The sequence below is a fragment of the Brachyhypopomus gauderio genome, chromosome 1 (genome assembly GCF_052324685.1).
Source record: "Brachyhypopomus gauderio isolate BG-103 chromosome 1, BGAUD_0.2, whole genome shotgun sequence".
In the NCBI taxonomy this organism is placed as follows: domain Eukaryota; kingdom Metazoa; phylum Chordata; class Actinopteri; order Gymnotiformes; family Hypopomidae; genus Brachyhypopomus; species Brachyhypopomus gauderio.
In genome coordinates this window covers 53855143-53868641 of record NC_135211.1, presented here as the reverse complement: position 1 = coordinate 53868641, position 13499 = coordinate 53855143, and positions in this window count along the sequence as shown.

Below are 13499 nucleotides of genomic sequence, written 5' to 3'. Positions count from 1 at the left end.
GCAGCGATCAGGAGGTTTCTCTTGAGTACCGGGTTAGAGATGTGCTGTTTGATAGAAGTGGCTACAAACAGAGGCATGTAGTTCAGCAGCAGTTTGACTTGAAGCAGGGAGATGATGAGAAACGCTCTTTTCTTGATGCCACTGCCCTGCTCCCTCTCACCCTCTGCCCCCCCCTGGTTGTCTCCCGGACCGGGACGCCTCAGCACGGCGAGGACAGACAGGTTACAGAACAACTGCATGTGCACAACAGCAAGCAGGACCACAATGAGTGGCAAAGAACTGCTCAGGAAGCGCTCCATAAGGTGAGAGACCAGGGATACGAGCCATAGCAGGACCAGGCAAGCCTCCTTGTACCTGCGGGAGCGGAGTTTCAGGAAGACGATGGGACACACCACCGCCAGGTAGTACTCAACACACACACAGCACTGGAACAATGGCTGGCTGTAGAGGGAAACCTTGTATAAGAAGGAAAGAACGGGGTTCAATTGATCTGAAGGTGACGCTAAAACAATAAAACACGTGACGAGGGATATGAGCACGCTGGCCTGGTCCGTGCAGTAAAGATTCAGCATAAAGAACTCGTTTTCCACAGAGGCGCGCGAACGATGTGTTAGCAGCCACACGGCCCATAACCCAGTGGGTAGTGTCAGCACCCAGTTTAATGTCCCAAGCACCAGCATCAGTATGACCCAGAAACTCAATGGGCATGTTGAACACAGCTCACTGGTCGTGTTGAAGGATGTGGCATTCTCCATCATTCCGCTCTGCAGTGGACATATCATTAAATATTATAAGTAAAGCATTTTATTAAGTGCTGCAAACAGTTTAGAACACTTTTAATGAGAACGAACAAGTCCTAAACGTTGAAAGTGTAGATGGACATACAAAGAGAAAATAAGTATCATATAGACTGACATATAACACCCTTTCACAGCAACAGTCTGCATTGTTTCTGCAAGAACCCCTTCATTAATCAAAAGACAATCAAATATAAAAATCTCACCTGATTCAACTAGACGATGCTCCTCTCTGATTAAACATATAATGTGTCCCTCAAGAGAAGTCGGCCCTTCACTGTGCTTTTTCTGTGAAACATGGAGAACATGAAACTCTTAAAATATACATGAGCATAGATGTCAGGACTACGGTATATCGATATATAAATATTCCAGATTCTTTAGTGACCATAGTGAACCGTCTCGGTCTTAGACCCTGGCTGCTTTTAAAGCCATATGTTTTGTTTTGTATCCAGCATTTCTTCTTGAGGATAACAGAAAGTGAAAAGAAATGTATGTGGAATACAAAAAGCAAAAGCAAAAATGCTGACAAAGGTTAGTCAAACTGCATAACACAAACCAATAATACACAACACAAAATCCAAAGGTTATAAACTAAATTGCCAAGGTCATAAAAGCAAAGTGAGAAAACCAGCATCCTTTATGATCTACATCTACAACTTACAGCAGGGTCAGCTGTTTCTAATTTTCTAGCCAATAAATGCATCTTGCTAGCTCTGAAAAGACTTGACTTGCCTGTCACAAGGCAGAAGAATGACTCCTCTCCCATTTATTACATCCTCTGTTCTGAATACCCAGCTATACATTTGTGGATGGTGCCTTACCTTCCTACAGGCGACTGCACCTGTGTTGTCTTTGCCAGTCACATCACTCTATCGAACATGGTCTTGAATGCAAATCTAGAAAAGTTGATAAACCAACAACTTTATTTGTATAGTGTGTATTTAAATACATCAGATGTCAACCACTGCACAACTTGACCAGTTAAAATAAACATGGATTTAAACAAATAAAATGACTCCCACAAAAGCTGCACAATTATACAGAATAATATTTTTATAAAGCTAAGATGAAAACTTATCTCCTTAACTTGGAGAAAAATAATCAAAGGAAGTCAACGGAACATCAGAAGACACCAGAAACTGACTATGGAACAGAAAGAATCAAGAACATAATCATGAAACCATGATCTGTAAATGTTCTAAAATTTGAGACCTCACAGTTGCATTTCGGACCAATCGCAGGTGTGCAGAGCTTATCGGAGGTACTCCTAGTTAGTGGGATTGCAGTAGTCAACACGGGAAAATATTATGGCATGAATGTCTGTTTTTAGGTCCTTAAAACACTGAGGTGGTGAGGCGGGACTATCTTTACAGACACAATTAAATATGCAGAAAGTGTGATGCTTACACAAGTAGAAGAGGTATGACAATGCAGACATTCTAATCTTTTGTGGGGAAAAAAAATCCTAAACATGACCAATATTTATTACTAATTCAGCACAATAGGGGTTAAGTGTGCTCTGACGATTTTTATATATGCACATTTTGTTAATCTGAAATTGCTCTCGGAGTTTGATATTCTATTTTTTTTTGTTTGTTTTTTAAGATCCATTATCATTCCAAGTCTTATTTTTTTTGGTGTGTTGGCCTACCTAACAGGAGGAAATCTGCCACTGATCTCACACCATCACACTAATTTGGCAAAATCTCTCGATATACATATGCAGTTGGAGTATACCACATGCACCTGCATGTGTTGGATACCTCAGGAGAGGTCTGCGTGTATCTTTTCATATTCTTGTTCCATTCTGTTCGCTTGAGATCTGTAAGTGAACCATGTCGGACAGATGGAGTGTATTCCAGTGCATGACATTTTAAAATAAGACAAATTCCTTTTCATCAAGTCAAACTCCTTAAGGTTGCACAAGACAAACAACTTCAGGTTCACTGGGTGCCCTGCACCAATGCTAAATAATTCTGACCACAGAGTTGTTTGCCAAGTCAGGATTACAGGAGTGTGACTTGTAGCCACTGTGTATTTGGGCTGTATGAATTGAGGCAAACCAGTAGGTGGTGCTGACGAGCCCAAGTACGGCTTCTGAGAAGCCTATTATCCCAGCATTGATGCACCGTTGACATTGCATCATCCTGGGTTATAAAGGCAAAAACTTTAGTTAGCTGGAAAAAAGAAAACCCTGACCAGACATGGACTGTATTTGCATGTAAGAAGAATGTGTTGGCATTCCAGCCCAAAATCCCAAAAAACATTTCTACCGAATACAACTGAAACCCTGGTTGAAATGTTAGAATGTTTCTACCGTCATCGAGATGCGTTCGTGTCACCCTACTGATTTTGAGTCTGTTCATAAATCGGCCCATCATGTCTCCTCCGCCCACTTTCCTTGATCAGATGTTTAGAGCAGATCTCTTTGCAACACAGAAATCAGACTCTCACATGCCGCCCTCAGGATATCAACGCAAATTAATTCCTTTGATTTCCTGAGGGTATGTTTTCACAGCCACTCTTATTCTTTTGTTTGTTTGTGTGTGTGTGTGTGTGTGTGTGTGTGTGTGTGTGTGTGTGTGTGTGTGTGTGTGTGTGTGTGTGTGTGTGTGTGTGTGTAAGTGTGTGTCCCTGGCTACCTGGACCATGGTGCTTATAGGGTACTCGAAATCACAACGCCTGGCTTGGCATCTCCCTCCCTTTCTCAAATTTGGAAATTGAATGAAATAAAAAAACAGACTACATAATTCAAAGAGAATTTGGTCACTACTCAATCTCAAAGAGAGCATAAAGAGAAAAAGTAGTGAATGCAATATCGCCTCACACATGGTAACAGTATCATCGCACATTGGAAATTCTCCACAGGAACGGCACGGCTTCACAAGCTTAGCACTCGACACATTTCCATCACACTAAACAACTCATTCCAATGTATTTGCATATCCAAAAAAGCATCATATAGGTTTTTTTCCATTACCACGTTTGTCTTCAATTTCAGAGTTTGCAGTTTCTCTTGAAGGCGAAAACTAAATCTTGCCCACATGGCATTAGCTTCAATCATTAGCACAAGAACAAAAAAATGGAGTAATTTGCTGAATAAATAGAATGAAACCTTTTTACCCACTGCTGTGAGAGTAAAAACGCTCAATCCAACATACTATCCAAATGAAATGACAACCAAACAGAAAAACTGCATCACATATTAATCAACCACTACAGAAAATTAACAGAAACACAACGACATATGTCAATTGCACCACTCATGATAAAGTCTCGCCATGTGGACTTCATGATAACTCAGACTACTGCTTTGATTTTCATGCTCTTGCCATAAAATTATTTGCCAAAAATAATTGCAGCAGTGCAAACAGAACTTCCGGCTCTCTGCTGCTCATCCGCAGGAAGACTGGTAACAACATAACAGATTGCTTCAGTCATACATTAGCAGAGGGCTCAATCGCTAAATTAAACTTTCCATTTCCCGTCAAATTTAAGTAGGTTACAAATATTTTTGTATGAATTCTTCTGATATTATGTTCGTAAAGGCTTTGTTGCCTGTCTGTGCTGTCCCTGATTTACCTCACACATTTAAACTCTATAAAAAGTTGAAGCTACCGCACATGACACTGGTGCCGTCCTCTTACAGGAGCCCATTGTTATTTCTCTAAAAAGTTAATTAAACACTAGTGAGTCTACAACAAACAGGAAGCTCTTTCACTCTTCCTGTCGATACAGTATTTTGAGGTGGACCTTGCTGGTAGCTCAGAACCCATACTGACCACAACCCACAACCACTTTCAGGAAATGAGTATGCATGTGGTTTTTGTACATTTAGTGTGTTCCGGGTTCTATAGTCTATTCTACGGAGCCCGAGAGGGGACATGGGTAAAAAATAAAAATTAAACGAGGGAACGTTTTACCAATCGAGTGCACATTTTCTGTAATTCGTGCTCACGATTTATTATTTCGTGTGCACGTTTTGTTTTAATCGTGCGCATGTTTTAATTAAACTCGTGGTCACGATTTAGTAATTCGTTGTAATTCGTAGTAATTCGTAACACGTTTTGTTTTAATCGTGCGCACGTTTTCATTCATTCATTTGCAAACCCTACTGGCCTAAGCGCATACATTGCAGATACAAGGAGAGAGGCAGTAACAGTTCCCTGAAACTGTATATACTTTGATTGTTTAGATTTATGCCACAATGAACAGAGATACGTTTATTAGGTCTTATTTGCTTATGCGTCATGAGGACATTGTAGCTTCCCTTGCACAGCGGGGAATCACAATCAGTAAACGACATCTGAAGCGAATTCTAAGCCTTTTAATGAACATTTATGACGAATTTTAATGTTGCTTTGTGTTTCAGGTTTGAAAAGTACTCGCGACGCGTCAAGTATAAAGCCTGGTTTATAACATAGCTAACATAGAGGAAGTTATTGACTTTGTTGACCAGCTTCAAGGTTCTGGAAGACTTAATGGCATATCGTCTTGGTAGAGATCACTGACACTTAAGCCTGGTTTATACTTGACGCGTCGCGAGGGTCTGCGCGCTGTGGCTCTGCCCGTGCGCGAGGGTCTAGCGCGCTGTCGATTCGCGAGGTCGTGCACCTCTCGAATTGTGTAGCTTCGCGCGCACCGCGTCTCAGCGCAATGAACAAAGTCATGTTTGCAGGGTTCATACACCTTTATAAGATGGAATTCAAGCACTTGTACGTCACTTTCAAGGTCCAGTTCAATATTTCCCAGCACGATAAATATACTCTAATGTAGGGTTGCCAACTCTCATGCATTGAGCGTGAGACACACGCATTTGACCGTTTTCACACACTCTCACGCCACATTTCCGATATCTCACGGCGAAAAAAAAAATCCAGTTTATTTACCTCAGATCCACATATATGATTCAATACGTTACTAGTTCGCTAGCTCTGGCGCCATCCATCGGCGATATAACACTGAATTTGTGTCCATTTTACGTTCGCCACCCCCCCCAACAACTTTCGTTCGCCACCCCCCCCCCCCCCCCCCCCCCCCCCCCCCCGGTTAACAACAAAATACACTCAAATGTTAAAAGTTGGCAACCCTGTCTAATGATTCGAAATAATTCGCTTTTAATCACATTATTAAATGGTTGTTTATTTTCAAAATGCCCAATCTGAACGTCTTCACGTCCTCTCATGTTTCATCCTGGAATTACAAGAGGCTCGTATTTGTTAACGTAATACAAGAGAACTGTTCAGTCAGTTAAAGTACTTTTCAAACCTGAAACACAAAGCAACATTAAAATTCGTCATAAATGTTCATTAAAAGGCTTAGAATTCGCTTCAGATGCCGTTTACTGATTGTGATTCCCCGCTGTGCAAGGGAAGCTACAATGTCCTCATGAGCAAATAAGACCTAATAAACGCATCTCTGTTCATTGTGGCATAAATCTAAACAATCAAAGTATATACAGTTTCAGGGAACTGTTACTGCCTCTCTCCTTGTATCTGCAATGTATGCGCTTAGGCCAGTAGGGTTTGCAAATGAATGAATGAATGAAAACGTGCGCACGATTAAAACAAAACGTGCGCACGAAATACTAAATCGTGACCACGAGTTTAATTAAAACGTGCGCACGATTAAAACAAAACGTGCGCACGAATTGTTAATCATGCGCACAAATTAATAAATCATGAGCACAAAAACGTGCGCTCGAATGGTAACACGTTCCCTCGTTTAATTTTTATTTTTTACCCATGTCCCCTCCCGGGCTCGGTACTATTACACTCCAGGTCTTCATATAAACCAGTTCAACTGTTTAAAGGCTCCTCCCATAACAGAAGATGGCTGTCATGCTATTGGCTACTGTTTATCATAGAGATGGATTGCTGTGTTGTGTGTTAAGAGTTTGAAATCACTTAGAATCTTGTTATAGGATATCTGTGTATAACCTTGTTTTGTTTCTCGTTCAATTTATGTGGCTTGTTGTAAATATTGCAAACACTTTGTATTTTGTTATGGGGATTGACTTTTGGGTGTGGGTTTTGTCTTTGTTTATGATATGGAGTTGGGGTCGTTCTCTGTGTGTTTTATTTTGTGTGTGGGTTAAGCAGTGTATGGATTTGGATTTGTTTTTTCCTTTTCTGTGGGGCTTTTGTTTGTTATTTTGGAATTGGGCTCTCTTATCTTGAAACAATACATTAGTCTAAATCTACACTGTTGTTTGGCTTTCTTTTTGTTAGCTTACCTGTGGGCTACCACATTGTATATTCACGGCAGTTGTTTTGTGACCCACCCCGCGAGACAAGAACATGAAAACAAAAGTGACGTTGAATGTGAGAGATACAAATATAGTTTACAATTACAATAAAATAACAGAGCTGACCATTTTACCATGCTATCTTTAATAGAAGGATATTCACTATAAATACTTAAGGGAATACATCGAACCTCTGACTACAAAATTAAATGATTATTTTACAAAAAGTCCACATGCCACCCTATGAAGGACTATGAAAATGCTCTGTTAGCAAAACGTGGTGCCTTTAAAACATCATTCTATGTGATGTGGTGGGGACCCATCAGAGAGATAGTTATTCACCTTTATAACTTCATGACAAAGAACAGTGGCATAGTGACAAAACTAATAGAAATTGCTTCACAATGTAGACTTTGAGTCATTTGGTTGAGGTGGTTTGAAAATTCTCCCCCACCCCTGCACACCAGTTGGGGATGTATGGAAGGAATGCAACATCATGAATGCTGAGGAAAAAAAACCATTTGCTTGCCTGCTTTCTTGTTTTGTTATCGGTGAAGCATTGTTGTGAAAGTGTGCAGGTAAATGTATCTCTCTGTTGTGGGTTTATCACTTCCTGCATCTTTTGAACCTCCATTACAAATAACCAGAATACAAAGAACATTGCAATTACAATGAAAAAAACAGTAGACAGTAGAAAATACATTGGCTCTGCTTCAGACTCAACCCCTGAATGTCAGTTTACCAGTCTGGTAAAAAAAGAGAGCTGGTTGCAGCCACCCAGCGGCAACATTGAGATCTATGCAGATGCCAAATGTCTGAATAAAATCACCAGAACCCAATGTTTTTTCCAAAACCAATGTTACGGTAATTGGCACTGTCTGAATGAAAAATATCAGCAGATTACAGATAATGACGTTCAAAGCTTTCTGCTTGGCCCCTCTCGACGCTCTCTCGTCTCTCCCGCCTGGCTTTGGCCTCATCAGAACTCTCAGAATGGAGAAAAAACAGAACAAATACGTGCACAAAATAACAATATACATAAATAGAGAAAGGATGTAAGGCATTTTTGAAGATGACTGCAGAAACAGAAAGCTATTGATACCTGAATATAGGTACACTATGAGAGAGATCACTAATCGATAGGTTATAGACTTATACTTCATGAATATCACAGGATGAACCACGGCTACGTAGCGCTCCAAACACACACAAACCGGTAAGAAAAAACGGCAATCCAAGAAGAAGCCAAAGTGAAAAAGTAAAGTTTTTAACATGTAGAGGTTCATCTCAACTACGTGACACAATATAAACAGAGGCGCACAAAGGGCGAAGAGCATTTCACACACTGCCAGACTCAGTGTGAAAAACGTTGGCCCATCCAATCCTCCCGATCTGATGATGTGGGTGACGACCCATAGATTCAGAGGAATGCCCAGAAGGAAGTTGATTATCTCGATGCACATAATGTAGATCGATGCCAAACTTGTAAATAAGGGATTCAGAGGGTTCAATGTTTGTAAAGTTGAGTTTGTGAGCATGAGATTCACGGCACGTGTGGTGGTTGTCATTTCTCTGCACTGGACAAGAGGTTTCCACAGAGTGAGGGAGGAGGAAGACACGTGCAAGGATGGTACCGACACGAGGGAAACTAACAGTACAAACAGACAACAAATACAGACAACAAAGTACGTGTTGTTAGTATTCCATTAAACCAATGTATATATTTGATGTATATACTTTCATGATGTCTGTGTCTAATTGGAAAAAATCTCCATGTCATCTCTCATATTTTAGCCAGACTTAACTCAATGACAAACATTTTTTTCAATACATATATTAGTCTATATTGGGTTCATTAAATAAATTAAAGTACCAAATAATCTTCTCCAAGCTGTTTTTTAAAACAGTTTAAACAAAGTATTTCATGTCAAATCCTTACTTAGCATGTAAACATGCTCTGTTGTACTCTGCTTTAGAGACGCAAATTTAGCATCACTGAAGTGATTGCAGATTGGAGTTATTCAAGTAAATATTGCTTTCTGAACTCTTAAGACATTAGTTTTGTGGTGTTTTACAATTAAAATTTATTTTTATTTGAGTACTGAAAACTCAATTTTCTTTTTCAATTTAGCCATTTGACCACTTGTCATTCCTGAAAATACATAATGTAAAATTATGAAATTTGCATTTTCCTGGAGAAGTTGTCAACAGTTTACAGAATGAAACAAAAAAAAATCTCAAACACACTTCTATAAATCACAAAAGCAGAGGAAATGTGTAATTTTGTATTCCATTGGTGTACTGGTGAGATGAAAACAGTACATACCTGTAAGAGTCTCCCTGAATTTCAGTAAAAAAGTGAAGCTCTATAAAATGTAATACATGTAGACCATTTTGAGACATTACACCTAATACTAGAGAGTAAGAGGTTCACAGTGGTCTTATATTACCATACACGAGGTCTGACCTTTATGAAAATGTTTCATATGCAAACTGACAGATGTCTGCAAATATCTATCACAACACAGACAGAAAAAATGATCACTCTGACTCAAAGTTGGCTAACAGATGAACACCATGTTTGTCCTTAGACAGGTTCAGGCTAGGGTTATTTTCAAAGGTGAAAATAAATAAATAAAAAATAAAAAACAGCAAAAGACTTCTAGTTGACTTTTAGAAAATTTTATGTGAATGTTGTTTTGCTCCATGGTAGATATGCAATACACTCAATATCCTAATAGACAGTAGATTGTTTTCAATACACATCTGACTTAAATATGCTTCTAAAAATATCTTTAGGTAACTCTACAGACATAAAATAATGCCATGATAAGTCTGATAGTAATACAACCTATCAGATACACACAGACTATAAATGGCAAGGCAACTGTGGACACGTATCGTAGGATGTAAACCACACAGAGTAAAACCATTTCTATTATAAGGGATACTACGTTGATGGAGACTTTGAAGGCTTTCTTTTTCCTGCTGTCTGGTCCATTTTCTGGCCTCTCAATTGTCCTGTCTCCTGGTCTCCTGTCTCCTGGCTTCCTGAGGACTTTTAGGATGGAAAAACAGCAAAAGAGGTCCATGATCACCAGGACGAGGTAGACACTTCCTGTAGTCGTTGCAGACATTTCGTTCGCAAAGATCATGGAGGAGCCACAAACAAGTGTATAGAGCAGAACCACAATCAAGCACACCACCTGATACCTCGCCGATTTGTACTTCATGAAGGTCACAGGCTGGACCACAGCCAAGTACCACTCCAAACACACACAACACTGGAGCACCGGATGAGCAGACATGAAGATTCCCAGAAGAACCCCCGTTAGCTCAGGCCAACAGATGTCAGCTGCACACAGGATGTCTACTGGCAAGGACAGAGCATATAGTACATCCACAGCGCATATACTTAGAGTAAAAATCACAGACTCATCCCATCCCCCAGCTCGGGTGAGGAGACGGACGACGTAGATGTTTAAAGGAATACCTAGAAAGAAGTTAACAGCCTGCACAGATATGATCCAAGGATCCAAACAGTTAGTTGGTCATCCATTAAGTTGGAGGCTAAGATGGTCTGTGGTGGTGTTCATCCTTGCAGTGGTAACGGGACCCTACAGTGTGAATGCAGAGATGTGCGCAGAAGACTGCAGGGTTGAAGTTCGTTGCTACCTTACAGTAGATATCCTGCCTCTCCCAACTCCAGATTATTCTCTATACATACTGTATGTTTGTGGTATCACTTTTGTAAAGCTACAGTATATCAGTCACCCAGTATAGGAAGCTCCCTCTATGCAAATGTCGTGCATTTATACATTAGTCCACTGAGACTTCTTTTAACTAACAAAGTGAGACGCACGTTGTGTGTTTCGGTGGAACACGAGGTTTCCCCCAACAGCAGGTGGGGTGCAACGCAGGTGAATTCAGCTCAGTTTAGTTAAAAAAAAATGTCTGCTGGTTATCTCATAAGCTCTGATGCTCATTTTTACTGAGAAGGAGAGATGTACAGCGGACTGTACCACTTCCTGTAAATTCTGAACATTGAGCAGTTTGGCTAACCTCCCTAGAGCAATAGGCAAGCAGTCTGGCTTGTCACCTACTGGCAACAATAGTAGTCTTGAATTTATGAAACCAGAACAGATAGTGATGCACATAATAACAGAACCTGTGATATGTATGTGTGGACTGTACAAGACAGACACTGGTGGTTCTGAATGTGTTCAGGAGCAAATGCATATAAATCTGCTTTTGTTGTAGTTTGAGAAGATTTTGTAGGATGGTAGAGGAATCTCAGACCCCTGGCAATTGCCTGAACTGATTTCCCAGTAATGTTTCTGCTTAGTCCCAGTGAATAATGGCTACTCTGAACAATCGCAGTATTATATTTGATAATTGAATGCTGACTGGTGTATAAACTTGAAGAATTTTTATTATACACAAGCATATTTTCTATTATACACAAGCATATATTTACTGACTTTTAAAGAAGGTTTTAATCACAACTCAAAAGTGAAATGACTTGAGAAAAACTTTGCACATTATCTAGACCTAACAAACTCTATAGGTGCAATTTACCGTAATTTTGAAATAAAAATTTGAAATTGAGTCTACGCAATTGAAAAAGTGCTTGAACATTTACAATAAACACCATAAGAGATTCCAGAATGCAGAACCCTGACAACAACTGCTGGAAGATTAAAAGCACATGAATCTAATTACAGATGTCATGACTTATTCAACAAACAGGCAAACTCCCTGTGCACTACATACCTGCTGCGAGAGAAAGGGCATCTGAAGTATGTCAGGGGAAAAACCTAAGAGTGAGCCAGCTGTGTACAACCTTCAGACGGCCAATGGTGCATCAACTGCTGCATACATGATCTCTCCTGGTGCCTGACTCAGTGCAAAACACTGTGATCACTCGCAGGGCATCTTTACCAAGACCAAGCCAATGTTCGTCTATACAAATGTAGTCTTCTGCACAGCAGGTGCCATCAACACCAGGCTTGGTGATGATGTACAAGGTTTTCCGAGCTTCTACAGCTTATTCATTGTATTATGTGAAGGAAAGCTGTGGTCAACACATTGACGATCATTGTAATGGTGTCCACATCCACATGTGTTATCATCCAAGGCCTAAGTGAGAGGTCTGAATACTTCCGTAAATGTAAATCCCAGAGCACAGTGATCAAATGGATCCCTTCTTTAAATACCAGAGTGCAGTGATCAAATGGATCCCTTCCTTCAATACCAGAGCGCAGTGTGCAATTCTCTGTTGGTGCACTACACTACAGTCTGGATCTTAAGTGAGTTAAAATTTTAACTCACATGCATACTGTTTAGTGACGACAATAAAAGTGATTTTATATAAAACCTAAGACTGCATTTTGCAGTTTATCTGCAGGTGAAGATAGAGTTAAGCCAGGGGTGGGCAAACTTTTGACTTGCGGGCCACAATGGGTTTGACAGACGGGCCAGGTCAGGAGCATTTGGACACGCACTTTAATTTATTACTTTTATACATTTCAATTAAATGTGCAAAGTTAATGAAATCAGCATTTACTGGAAAAAGATAAGTGGAATACTTTCAATATTCAAAACATATTATTACCTAACAAAATCATTTCTAATTGTTTTAAACCCCTCAAAATCATGTATGGATTGTCCTGAGAGATAGACTGCATTAAATATCCTGCCTGCAGCAGAAACTTGAAAGGGGTCTTTAAATTGAGAGCGATGTGCGGTGTGTTAATTAAGCTACTGAACCCCTGCTGTGTGTAAATGCGCACATTGCGCGTAATTTAAAAATTCTCCTCTAAACTTTCCATATGCATTTTTTTCATAACACAGTAGAGAAACTGCAAACCTCTGAGCAGTAGCTGGTCCTTCTGTTGACAGATTGCTAGTGTAGTTTACATGCTTTGTAGCAAAGTGACGGCTGATGTTGTATTCTTTGAAAACTGCAGCCGTTTCTTGGCATATCATACCAGGGCCGGAGTGGGACACTTTTTCAGCCCGGGAGTTTCATGCCCAAATCCGGCCCAAAATTATTTTCCCCTCCCAATCGGCCCAAATTAGAGACTGACATGAGCCGGCCCATCGGGAATCCTCCCGAATCTCCCGATTAGCCACCCCGGCTCTGTATCATACATACAGTCGAAAAAATGTTTTGTTGTCCACTCCTTTTTAAACACTCGGCACTCAGTGTCCACTTTTCTTTGGTCTGCTCATTTTTACCAAAGGGCAAAAACGGCAGCGAGAAAGTTACTCTCCAACAGAGGACAATGTGTCTGGACTAGTGCACCATCTATTGGGGAAACGAGGGTATTGCAGGGGAAATGGTGAAAAGGGGAAATGAATGAGGTTTTTATTATAATTTGGACAAGTTCAGTGGGTTGGATTAAAAAGCTTAATGAGCCGTATATGGCCCGCGGGCCGTAGTTTGCGCA